Source organism: Balaenoptera musculus, chromosome 2 (assembly GCF_009873245.2).
Source record: "Balaenoptera musculus isolate JJ_BM4_2016_0621 chromosome 2, mBalMus1.pri.v3, whole genome shotgun sequence".
Lineage (NCBI taxonomy): Eukaryota > Metazoa > Chordata > Mammalia > Artiodactyla > Balaenopteridae > Balaenoptera > Balaenoptera musculus.
This window is the reverse complement of record NC_045786.1, coordinates 37,389,131-37,402,077: the sequence shown is the minus strand read 5'-3', so window position 1 is coordinate 37,402,077 and position 12,947 is coordinate 37,389,131. Positions and strand designations below refer to the sequence as shown.

Genomic DNA, 12,947 nt, shown 5'->3' with positions numbered 1-12,947 from the left:
GAAAATCATAGAGCAGTTTTCCAAAGAACACTGAATTGGATCTTGAAGGACAACTGGAACCTTCCAAACAGGGTGGAGGTTGTGAAAGGTAGTCTACGCACTATTCATGCAAAGACTGAGGTAGACTAGCAGGTGGTTAGAGGAGACTGCTCAAAGGCCTCATGTATCATGCTACAGGCAATGGAGACCCACAGGGGCTTTTGGCATTTAGCTCCCCCAAATATTCTACAATTACACTGGATCTCTTTTTCTACCTTTCCTTCCCTTAAAAGGAATATATACAGAATATAACACAAAGCAATATACAGATGTAATGCAATCCCACAACATTTTTCACAGAATTGAAACAAATAATCCTGAAATTCATATGGAATCATGAAAGACCCCGAAGTGCCAAAGCAATCTTGAGAAAAAAGAACAAAGCTGGAGGTACTGCCCTCCCAGACGTCAGACTATACTACAAAGCTACAGTAATCAAAACAGCATGGTACTGGCACAAGAACAGACACATAGATCAATGCAACAGAATAGAGAGCCCAGAAATAAAACCCACACACCTATGGTCAATTAATCTACAATAAAGAAGGCAAGAATATATAACGGAGAAAGGACAGTCTCTTCAACAAGTGGTGCTGGTAAACAAAAAACCCAATCAAAAAATGAGCAGAAGATCTAAATAGACATGTTTCCCAGAAGACATACAGATGGCTAACAGGTACATGAAAAGATGCTTAACACTGCTAATTATTAGAGAAATGCAAATCAAAACAACAATGAGATATCACCTCACATCTGTCAGAATGGCTGTCATCAAAAAGCCTACAAATAACAAATGCTGGGGAATTCCCTGGGGGGGGGGGGGGGTCCAGTGGTTAGGACTCCACGCTTCCATTGCAGGGGGCACGGGTTCGATCCCTGGTCAGGGAACTAAGATCCCACAAGCCGTGGGGTGCAGCCAAAAAAAAAAAAAAAAAAACAAACCCAAAAAACAAATAACAAATGTTGGAGAGGAAGTGGAGAAAAGGGAACCCTTGTACACTATTAATGGAAATGGTGCAGCCACTATGGAAAACAATATGGATGTTCCTCAAAAACTGACAATTGAACTACCATTTGATCCAGAAATTGGCACTTCTGGGTATATATCCAGAAAAAATGAAAACACGAATTCAAAAAGATACATGCACCATATTTCTCCTACTAGACTACAAGCTACTTTCTGATAGCAGCCTGGCTAACTAAATGTTGGCTCAATTTAATACTATTTACTATTCCTCACACAGAATACTCTATCTCCTACCTTCTCCAATTTCTGGTCTCTCACCCAGTCTCTCTCATTATTGCCCCTTCATCTTGACAGGGGCACAGGAGTGCTATTTACCCACGTTGGTGGCACCAGGAGCTGTCAGGTATCCGCTCCATCTCAGGCCACTAGGTGTCCAAAGTGCCAAGTAACCTAAGGGCAGGTGAGGGGTATGGGGTGAAATCCCCATGTTGTGCAAGATGTTTTGGAGTCAGGCAGTTCTCAGTTCAAATCCTATTTCTAGCATTTAATCACCAAATGCCCTTTCATCACAGAGACAATTGTTTGTGCTTCAGAGTCTCCATGTATAAAATGAGGACAACCTTATCTAGTTCTCTGGGTGGTTATAACAGAACCCTTACTATGTTGTCAAGTACTCTTTGAAGCACTTACTGCATATATTAAGTCGTTCAGTAATAACAAAAACTCCAGGAGGTAGAATAGGTCATTTCCCTCATTTGACAAAAGGAAACTGAGGCACTTTAAATAACAGCTGGATAGTCACATAGCTAGTACGTGCAGGAGCCGGCTTCCGAACTCAGGCAATCTGATACAGTCTGTGTCCTTAACCATTTCCCTTTGCTGCGGTATTGTGAAGCTACAACTGTAAGGTAAAGGGGTGCTGGGCACGTGGCACACAGTAGATACTAAGAATACACGCAGCCTGGCTCACGATTGTGGAAAGCCATAGAAAAAGTACAGAATTTTGGTTATCCCTCGGGAGAGAAATGGGGGTAGTGCCAGAAATCTGGGAAGTGACTGTTCTGTGCCAGGCATCTTGGTAGGCACTGGAGTACACGAACAAGAACATACTGGGTGCTAGGCCGGTTCTGCCACCGACGCCCTGGGACAGCCTGGGAAAGCTCGCCCCCGCCCCCGGGCCTCTGCTTCCCCTTCTGAGGATCTATGTGCGTCTGTGCTCTCCTCCCATGCTGCTCGCCAGACGAGAGGACTCAGCGGGCCTAGCCGAACCGGGGTGGGCAAAGGGAGGCACCGGAGAGGCCTTCCTCTCCGGCCCCGGGCCGCGTGGCCAGGAGCGAGTCTGGGACAGGCAGACGGGCCCGTAAGTCAGCGTGCGCCAGCACTCACCTCTTCCACAGTCTCGAAGCGGGCGGAACCACTATCCAAACTCCCCGCGCCGCAACCGCGCCCCGACGCCGCGCGCCAGCTCACTTCACGCCGGAAGTCGGCAGATTCCGATTGGCTGCGTCCTGAAGAAGCCGACCAATACCGTCGCCCCGTGGCACCTTTCCCCGCCCCCGTGGGCTGCTGGGACGAGGTCCCCGTAAGGGTCTGAGAAGGAAGGGCACGTATTCCCAAAGCCCAATCAGAGCCTGGAATGCAAGGTCAGATGACTACGGTTGAACCCAGGGCTTCCCGGGCTGCTGGGCTGCTTTGTTTTCAGTATGTTACGTGGTGTCGGTAAAGACTTAAGTAAAGCACGTACCTGGAACCGGACCGTGGCGGGATTGAAAACCCCGGAGTTAAAGCGAGCCTGAGATTTACTAGTTCCCACAGACCAGGCCAAGGCTCTACACCCCGATCTCTTTGGTTCTGACCGTCTGTCTCTGAGGCTTTGGCTGTCTGTCCTCTCCACCCTCCTGGTAACGCTGGCCTCTGCCCCACCCATTCTCTTCTAAATGAGCAACTGGAAATTGTCATTGACGGAGAAAGGGGTATCAAACTCAGATGCCTCTAGGGACGTGTGCAGTACCTGAGGTTCCAGCTGATTGTTCCCACGAGGGACTGTGGGCCCTGTGATGCCAGATCTTTCTTTTCGTCCTTCATTTATTTCTCTTTTAAGAAAAACTTAAAATCTGCTTCTGCCCTGTTTTGTGTGTGATATCTGCCTTTTTTTAAAATGTTACAAAAACAAAACCGCACGGTGCAGCCAAACAAAACGCATCGCTGTTAAATTACTCTCTGTAGGAAAAAGCAAAAGCAGAGTAAGTTAAGCAGACTTTTAATAGCAAAAAAGGCCACATAGGAAGCAGGATAGGGACAAAGCCCAGGTGTGAATAATTTACCAAAAGAATAAAGCCGCTAACATTTAGACTCAAAGGGTACACAAGCTATAAGAATGCTGACCCATGTTATGGAGGCACCTAGGATGGCAGATTTGCACACACACAATGAAAGGTATGGAGCCCAAAAGAATCAGATATTCCAGAAGGGTGTGCTAGACAGCACCTTGTTTTTTCACTGGACACTCAGTAATGTTTTTTAGATCATTTCAAAGTTTTTCACAGTTTTCTTCTACATTACACAGTAATAAAAGAGAATGAGGGCTTCCCTGGCGGCGCAGTGGTTGAGAATCTGCCTGCCAATGCAGGGGACACGGGTTCGATTCGAGCCCTGGTCTGGGAAGATCCCACATGCCGCGGAGCAACTAGGCCCGTGAGCCACAATTACTGAGCCTGCGCGTCTGGAGCCTGTGCTCCGCAACAAGAGAGGCCGCGATAGTGAGAGGCCCGCGCACCGTGATGAAGAGTGGCCCCCGCTTGCCGCAACTAGAGAAAGCCCTCGCACAGAAACGAAGACCCAACACAGCCAAAAATAAATGAATAAATAAATAAATAATTAAAAAAAAAAAAAGAGAATGAACTACGGGTACACAAACAGATGAAGCTCACAGATACTATGTTCAGGGTAAGGAAAGGCAGACAAAAAAGAGTATATACTGTATGATACCAGGTTACTCTGGGGGTAGAGATAGACTAGATAGACTTAGTAAGGTAAGGCTTTCAGAAGGTGTCCTGATACCTGCGAGATAAATAACAGGTATGATTTGAAGGCAAAGGCCATGAAACTGGTAAGACTAAGTAAGGTACTTTTGAGAAACTGTCAGGAAAAGGGGAAATAGAAATGGTACACGAGAGGAAACAGACAATAGACCTCAAGTTTGGACTTCACTCTGAAGGTAAATGGCAATTGTTGGATTTAGGGGCAAGTGGGATAGGGAGAGTCTTGTGTACTAATCTTAAGTAAAATCAATGATTTTACATATACTATATATATATGCCATATATATATGTATCTCCACCACCCAAATCAAGTTATATACCATTTCCAGCACCCCATAAGATTCTCTTGTGGAGCTTCCTTTGTGGAGTCTACCTCTGCCCCCAGAGTAAGCTGGTATCATACAGTATATACTCCTTTTTGTTTGCCTTTTTTTACCCTGAACATAGTATCTGTGTGCTTCATCTGTTTGTGTACCAGTAGTTCATTCTCTTTTATTACTGTGTAATGTAGAGGAAAACTGTGAAAAACTTTAAAATGGTCTAAAAAACATTACTGAGTATCCAGTGAAAAACAAGGTGCTGTCTAGCACACCCTTCTGGGATATCTGATTCTATGAGGGCTCCATACCTTTCATTGTCTTTGAGGTAAAGAATAACACTGTTAGTTTTTTAAAAGACCTATTCTTGTGTATAGAAATGCAAATTGTGTTCAAGGGGATGTATTTTATTATTGCACTGTGGGTTTGATCAGTTCTGCCAGGTTTTGCATCTATTTGTAAAGCATTTCGTTATTCCTCATTTGAATATATATGTGCGTGCGGTACTTTGAATTTTCCTCTGAACTCTGTAATATCTTTCTGGGTCTCTCATTAATTAATGACTTAAATAAAACCTTTAACACATTCATTTTATATCTGTGTGAGTCATGATTATACTAGATTTTTAAAATTATTCTTTAACAAGATTATGCAATTGTATGAACACACCACAGTTTATTAATCCATTCATCTACTGATGGGCATTTGAGTTTTTTCCCTTTGCCTATTATAAAGCCGCTATGGACATTTTTGTATAGGTCGTTTTGTGAATATATGCATTAATTTTTCTTGGGTAAGTATCTAGGAATGGGATTTCTGGGTCATAGGGTAACTGATAAAAATGGACTTGTTTTCAAAGTGATTGTACCATTTTACACTCCTACCAACACTGTATGAGTTTCTTATTTTCTGCATCCTTGCCAACACTTGGAATTGTCAATCTTTTCCATTTTAGCTATCTGTAGATACTCTATGGTATCTCATTGTGGTTTAATTTACCATAGGTTTTTATGAGGGAAGGGACTGAACAGAAAGCTCTTTCTGGCTATTATGTAGAGAATGATATTTGTACACCAAAGCTCATAGCAGCATTATTCACAATAGTCAAAATGTGGAAAGAAACCAAGTGCAGATGAGTGGATAAACAAATGTGGTATATACATGCAATGGAATATTATTTGGTCTTAAAAAGGAATGAAATATATGCCACAACATGAATTAACTTCGAAGACATTATGCTAAATGAAATAAGCCAGTCACAAAAAGACAAATATTTTATGATTCTACTTATATGAGGTACCTAGAATTCAGAGCGAGAACGCAGAATAATGGTTACTAGGATTTGGGGGTGAGGGGGTGTCATAAGGAGTTACTGTTTAATAGGTAGTGTTTCTGTTTGGGGTGATGAAAAAGTTCTTGAGATGGATAGTGATGATGGTTGCATAACAATGCGAATGTAATTAATGCCACTGAACCATACATTTAGAAATGGTTAAAATGGTAAAATTTATATCACATATACTTTAACGCACACACACAGATGCACATACATGCACAAACCTGGTGTCCCAGTTCTGAGAACTCAGCAGTGGCAGCTCCTGTCTCAACTGTAACTGCAGAATTTTAATTTAGGCAAGTGACTGAGTGACAGCACGGAGAAAAGTGATGCCATTGAAAGAAGAATTTATTACTTGTGTTTCCCAACAAGAGGAGGCACACCACATGTGGCCACATGGGGAAGCATCAGGTTTGGTCAGGAGGCAGAAATGAGCAAGGGGAAAGCCAAAGTCAGAGACTTTACTGGGGTTTCTGCAGGAAAGGCAAGCTATAGCAGGGAAAATAGCTTAGGATTGGCTAGTTTAAATAATTCTTTTGAACTGTGGGGCACAGGAACTGTTCCTGGATGTCTGGTACCTGGCCTTGGGTTGATTTAGGGCAGGGGAAATATTGACATGTTGTGTGGGATTAGATAAAGGAGGTGGCTGTGGATATGAACTCGAGATTGGTTGGAGAGTTTGTAATATGACTTGCATGCTATCAAAAGCAGGATTGCAGGGGAGATGTAAACAACTTTGGTTATTAATTTGGCCCTGTGGTTAATAGATGTCAAAAGGCTAAATACAGAATCTAAGAAAACACAAAACAATTGGCCCTGTGGTTATCTGGCATCACTTTAAGAAACTTTGGGGTGATTATAAGGAGACTTTTAGGGAGTAAGGCATAGGATGTCCTAAACGATATAGGAAACATTTTATTATGAAAGTAAAAAGGAGGAACACAGGTAGAAGTATAAGGAGTGCTTCTAGGTCAGTCCATAACTGACTGGAAGAACTGGTTTTCCATTTATATGGCATTAGACAAGAAAATAGATCTGAAATTTCAGGAGTCTCTAATAATATTTTGGTGGAGTTGTACAGTATGTTAAAAGTATGAGTGACAATAACATCTTGGTGTATTTCTTGGGTCAGGCAGTTATGTTGTGGGAGGGTATGAGCTGATAATTTAGCAAAGTATATGTAAAGATTAGTGGTATTGTGTGTAACCAAGGGGAAGGAGAGGTCATGTTCGAGATGCAGAGCACAAGTAGGAGACAGCACTGGGGAGTGAGTGGTCCTCTCCCCAAGGGGTCAACGGGTTGACTGACATGAGGCAGGTGCCTTCTGGGGAAAGTAATAATCTCTAATAATTTTTAGAATGGCACAGATAGTAATAATCTCCAACAAATTTCCCTTTAGGCATGGGAGTTTAGGGATGTATGTTTTGGCAGAGAGCAAGGGATATACCAGAGTCACAGGCTAAGCAGACAGCAAGCTCAGAAACAGAATATCTAATATCAAAGGAAGAAAAGCAAAACTGTCCTGTGTCCAATTTTTACCTTAGGAGAGGCCATCCATGGGCATCACTGGGGTGGAGGTTTCAGTGTCCAGGTGAAGTCATCTCTGGCACAGGAGGGCAAATCATTTCCAAAGGTGAGGTCTTCAGTTGGGGTGACGGCATCTCCAGTGGTGAACTCCTGGGCCAGGGCAATGTCATCTGGGATATGGGACTTGGGTATCCTTTTTAAGTGGGCATCCACTCAGGTTAGTGTGGATCTTAGCATTTGCCACACTTGGTTGAAACAATGGAGCTTGGAGAATTTGGCCCATGGATTGTAAACGAATGAAAGTGCCCCAACTTTCTGTAATCAACAGAAAGTGCACAGCTGCACTTGTTTGTTTAGCTTTGTTTATGGTGGAAGTTTAGGTTCAGCTGGGTCCCATATCAGGCAAGCAGCTGCCTGGCCCATGGGACAATCTATAGTTAACGGGTCTCAGCAGAGTATGAGCCTAGATCTGGCCTCCAGCACTTATGGAATGGAGACAGGATTGAAAATTTGCAGATAGGTTAAAGGCCAGGGGCAACATAGAGACACATTTAGAGGTTTATTTCCTGGGCTGGAATCTTGAGTTATTTTAAGAGACCATTAGTTCTCTCAGTTAAACTGGCTATTTAGGTCCTATTAAGGACATGCAGTTCTATTGAATGCCTCGTCCAAGAGCCAAGCATTGCGTATTTTGAAAAGTGAAATGTGTGTCTTGGTTACTACCAGTAACGTCTGTAACCCCAAAGGGAATAAGGAGGGTCCTGACAAGGCCTTGTATTGCAGCCTCAATACATGTAGAGACATGTGTGATTTTGATTTATATTTTGGGTATCTATGAGGTAAGAGATTCCCAGAGTCTTTTACCTTGGAAGGGACAGTTTTTACGTAATAGCCAAATAGTTTATAATAAATGTGAAGGTGGGACAATTTGTTGGCCAGAGCATCCAGTGTGAAGATGACTGCCTAAAGTTTGGCCAACTGTGTTGACCTTTGGGTCCCGTCCTTCATCAGGCACATCCAGGTTAAGGGATGGAAAGCAGCAATATTCCATGGAGCTCCATCACATATGATGGTTAGCAGTGCCATTCGCATCGTCTACAAACTCGCATTGCTGTTCACTCAGTTAATGCCAATGGGCTTCTCAGGGAGCCAAGGGGTCTCAGAGTGGGGAGACTTCCTTCAGCACAATGGCATCTGGCAAGGGACTGAAGACAGGGGAAGACACCCCCAACCCCCTGCAGGTGGAATATGCCAGACGGCCCACGTTTGGTTCCATCCTGTCTTAGGGAGGACTCTGTAGCTGTGCTGAGCTTGTGGGATGCAGTGTCCATGACACAAAGCATAATGGGTAGCTGCGTACAGAGGGTCATGGTCTTGGGGGTCTGTGAGAGCCTCTAGTTCCAGGAGAGCCCAGTATGTAGCCTGCTATTTGTTGTTTTAATAGTGTACAGCATGAGGGTAAGACAGGTAGTTTCTTGCATCGCAAACTCTCGGGCAACTTACGGCCATCAAAAGTGGTGTAGATACAGATGAACCTATTTGCAAAGCAGAAATAGAGACACAGACGTAGAGAACAAACGTATGGACACCAAGGGAGGAAGCAGGGGTGGGATGAATTGGGAGGCTGGCATTGACATATATATATACAACTACGTATAAAATAGATAACTAATGAGAACCTACTGTATAGCACAGGGAACTCTACTCATTGCTCTGTAGTGACCTAAATGGGAAGGAAATCCAAAAAAGATGTGATATATGTATACATAGAGCTGATTCACTTTGCTGTACAGTAGAAACTAACACAGCAAAGTTTACAGCATCGTAAAGCAAATATACTCCAATTAAAAAAAAAAAAAGTGGTGTAGAGACACCAGGAGACATGAGAAGAGGTTGCCAAAGACTACAGTGAAGGAGTTTCTGAGGGCACTAATGGAAGTGTCTGCTGATTTGGAAGTAAAATTTGTAAATACACTGCCACCAGACGCAAAGAGGACTAAAAAATGTTGCACTTGTATGTCCATAAACAGTGTGTTAAATGAGTCTCATTGAAGGAGGATGTCATCAATATAATGCCATACCTGTGCTCCTGGAGAAAGGTGAACACAGTGAAGATCGTGTTGCAAAGATTGTATGTGGTGGCAAAACTGCTGAGGTACCCCATGCCTGGAAAAGGTATCTTGTGTCCTTTCAGAAGTGAAGGCAAACTGCAGCTGGAAGGCTGTTGAAACAGGCATGCAAGAGAATGCTTTTAACCAAATTTATAAGAGCAAAATATTTATTAGCTGGATAGAGTCTGTAATTTTAATAGTATCGGATATTGGGTATGGGGGCCCTCATGGCTGGGACCAGAGCATTAATGTCGTAGTAATCCACCATGAGGCACCTGTTATGGACTGAGCGTTTGTGTCCTCCCCAGATTTACATGTTGAAGCCACAACCGTCAATATGACTGTACTTGGAGATAGGGCCTTTATGAAGGTAACTAAGGTTAAATGAGGGCGTAAGGGTGGGCCCCTAATCCAAGAGGACTGGTGACTTTAGAAGAAAAGGAAGAGAGAAATACCTCTTCCTCTGTCAACCACGTGCAGTCACGACAAGAAGGCTGCTATCTACAAGCCAGAAAGAGAGGCCTCACCAGAAATTGAATCAGCCAGCACCTTAACCCTTGACTTCCCAGCCTCTAGAATTTTTTTTTTAATTTATTTATTTTTGGCTGGGTTGGGTCTTTGTTGCTGCGCATGGGCTTTCTCTAGCTGCAGCGAGCAGGGGCTACTTTTTGTTGTGGTACATGGGCTTCTCATTGTGGTGGCTTCTCTTGTTGCAGAGCACGGGCTCTAGGCACACAGGCTTCAGTAGTTGTGGCACACGGGCTCAGTAGTAGTGACTCACAGGCTCTAGAGCGCAGGCTCAGTAGTTGTGGTGCATGGGCTTAGTTGCTCCATGGCATGTGGTATCATCCTGGACCAGGGCTCAAACCCGTGTCCCCTGCATTGGCACCAGCCTCTACAATTTTGAGAAAATAATTTTCTGTTGTCTAAGTCACCCAGTCTGTGGTATTTTGTCTTGACAACCCAAGCTAACTAGTACAGCATCCTTTATTTTTTCCCAGCAGAACAGGCAAAGTCGGGCTATCAAACGGAAAAGCAGTGGGAACAATCACATATTTATTAATTAGGTTTTATATAATAATTTTTAATCCTTGAAGGCCCTCTTTTAACTTACAATGGGCCATATTAACTATTTTAACTAAAGGGTCTGTGGAGTCCCATTGTATCAAGCCAATGTGCAATGGCCAAAGATTTAATTTTAATTCAGTATTCATTGTGTTAGAGTGTGTGTCCCCAATGCGAGATATTTTTAGAGCAATAGGTATTATGACTATGGGAAACTTGGGTAAGGCTGTAGTTAAAGGCTATTTTTTTCTCTATTTTATGTTTAGTCCCTTTTCTAAGATTATAGGGGGTACAATGTTGAAATTTAGTGGGATTCCCCAGGTATAATTTGAGCCTCAGTATTGATTAAGTCTATAAAGTTTTCTCAGTTGATACCTTTTAGCAAATGCTAAAGTTAATTTAGAACCAAGGTTGCAGATGCACAAAAGCCAATCAGCACCCTTTTTTATCTTTTTGTGATAAATTCTTTTAATATATACATTTTTATATATAAATTTTGGATTTCCAATTGAGTCAAATTAAAGACCTGTTTTAATTTAGTTAGATATCATATATACATATATATCTATTATGTATTAGTTAAAATATTATATATATATATATATATATATATATATATATATACAAAAATTTTTTAGTAATCTTTAATTTTCTCCTCCTGTTGTCTAGGGTTTTGTTTTCTTTTCTCTATTCCCTGCTCACCCTTTTTTCTCCTGTTTTAGGCTTTTAGCTCCCTGAAGCCAGTGGGTTTTAGTTTCTGCTTTAAGGGGAAAGAGGGAGGGAAAGGGCCCAGTGCCCCTAGACAGCAGCCTCCTCTGTCCCCTTCTCAACATCCCCCACTTTCTTCCCCTCTTAAACAAAATCTTTTAGAACAGCTGAACAGCTGTATCTTTAGGTGGATAAAGTCCCACTTGCCACGCTTTTCTTTGTCTCCTGTCTCTGACCATTTCCCCCACTTTTTTTGAGTGTTTACCTGATAAACTCCTGGTTTGAATAATTCCAGCAGGATTTGGGGTGTAGGGGTGTCCCTAGATGTCTAGGGTACCTGGCCCTGGGTTGACTCAGGGAAGGGGAAATATTGACATGGTGTGGGGGATTACATAAAGGAGGTAGTTGTGGGAATGTATCCGGGATTGGTTGGAGGATTTGTTATACAACTTTACCTGCTCGCAAAAGCAGGATCCCAGGGCAGATGTAAAGAACTTTGGCTGTTAGTTTGGCCCTGTGGTTAATAGACATTAAATAGACAAATACAGAATCTAAGAAAACAGAGCAGCCCCTCTTCACCTTGCGGCATTTTCCAATTGGCCAGTGCTAGGAGCCATGTGTGGCCTCAGCTATACACGTGTTAGGCATAAAATAGCAGCTTCCAGGCATGAAAGAGCCAAAAAAACAAAAACAACAAAAGAGCACCTTTTGCAGTAGACATCTGCTGCTTTCAGCTGTGAAGGACCTTCCACTCATAGCACCTTGATATCCCTTTGGAGAACCACCCTGCTTCCCAACTCCTGGTCCATGTGACTCACGCCATTGTCGGACTGACTTCTCTCAGCCTAGGGATCCAGAGGTGGTCATGTGACTTGGGCCTGGCCAATCAGCACCACCCTCCCAGCCTGGCCTCAGTGATTGGTTCAGAGATGGGTCTGTGATTCCAGCTAGTCCAATGGTAGCTCTCCCTAAGACTTTTGCTAGGGTTCACGGGGAACATGGCCGGTACGCCTTATTTGGTGGGGTTATCAAACTGTCAGGATGTCATCCTGAAGCTGGGACTGGGAGGGAAGCACCATGTGGAAGAGGGGTGGATGCTAGCCTGAGAGTGAAGCCACCACAGAGGAGAGTGCAAGCAAGACTGGGAAAGAAGCTGGGTTGTGATATGATTGTCTGAGGCCCTGGATACTGCAGTGCTATCAGCCATGGACTTTTCAGTTACACGAGCTGACAAATTCCCTTTCATGTTTGAAAAAAAAAAATTGCAAAGTGTAAAATAGTAGGCATAGGGCTTCCCTGGTGGTGCAGTGGTTGAGAATCCGCCTGCCAATGCAGGGGACACGAGTTCGAGCCCTGGTCTGGGAAGATCCCACATGCCGCGGAGCAACTGGGCCCGTGAGCCACAACTACTGAGCCTGCGCGTCTGGAGCCTGTGCTCCGCAACAGGAGAGGCCGCGATGGTGGGAGGCCCACGCACCGCGATGAAGAGCGGCCCCTGCTCGCCGCAACTAGAGAAAGCCCTCGCACAGAAACGAAGACCCAACACAGCCAAAAATAAATAAATAAATAAATTAATTAAAAAAAAAAAAGAATTTAGGTGAACCAATTAAAAAAAAAATAGTAGGCATATTATACTACTGTTTGTGTAGAAAAGGAGGGGGAAATTGTGTTTATATGTATCTGCTTGTGTATGCATTTGAACTTTTCTGATAAGTAAGAAACTAATAATCATGGATACCTGTTGGGGAATGGAAACCGGTGGATGGGGGAGGAAGTCGTGGGAATGACTTCACTATATATCCTTTTATATCTTTTTACATTTGCACATTTGGGATT

General features: G+C 43.3%; 1 protein-coding gene across 1 annotated transcript in view; it reads right to left on the bottom strand.

Moving 5' to 3' along the window:
• Positions 1-2,491, bottom strand: part of BLM (BLM RecQ like helicase) — a 90,015-nt gene extending 87,524 nt beyond the window's left edge. Inside the window, exon 1 of the mRNA XM_036844776.1 lies at positions 2,393-2,491. The gene's annotated coding sequence lies outside the window, so the exon portion shown is untranslated. The remainder of the gene's footprint in view (positions 1-2,392) is intronic.
• Between the last annotated feature and the right edge of the window lie 10,456 nt (positions 2,492-12,947).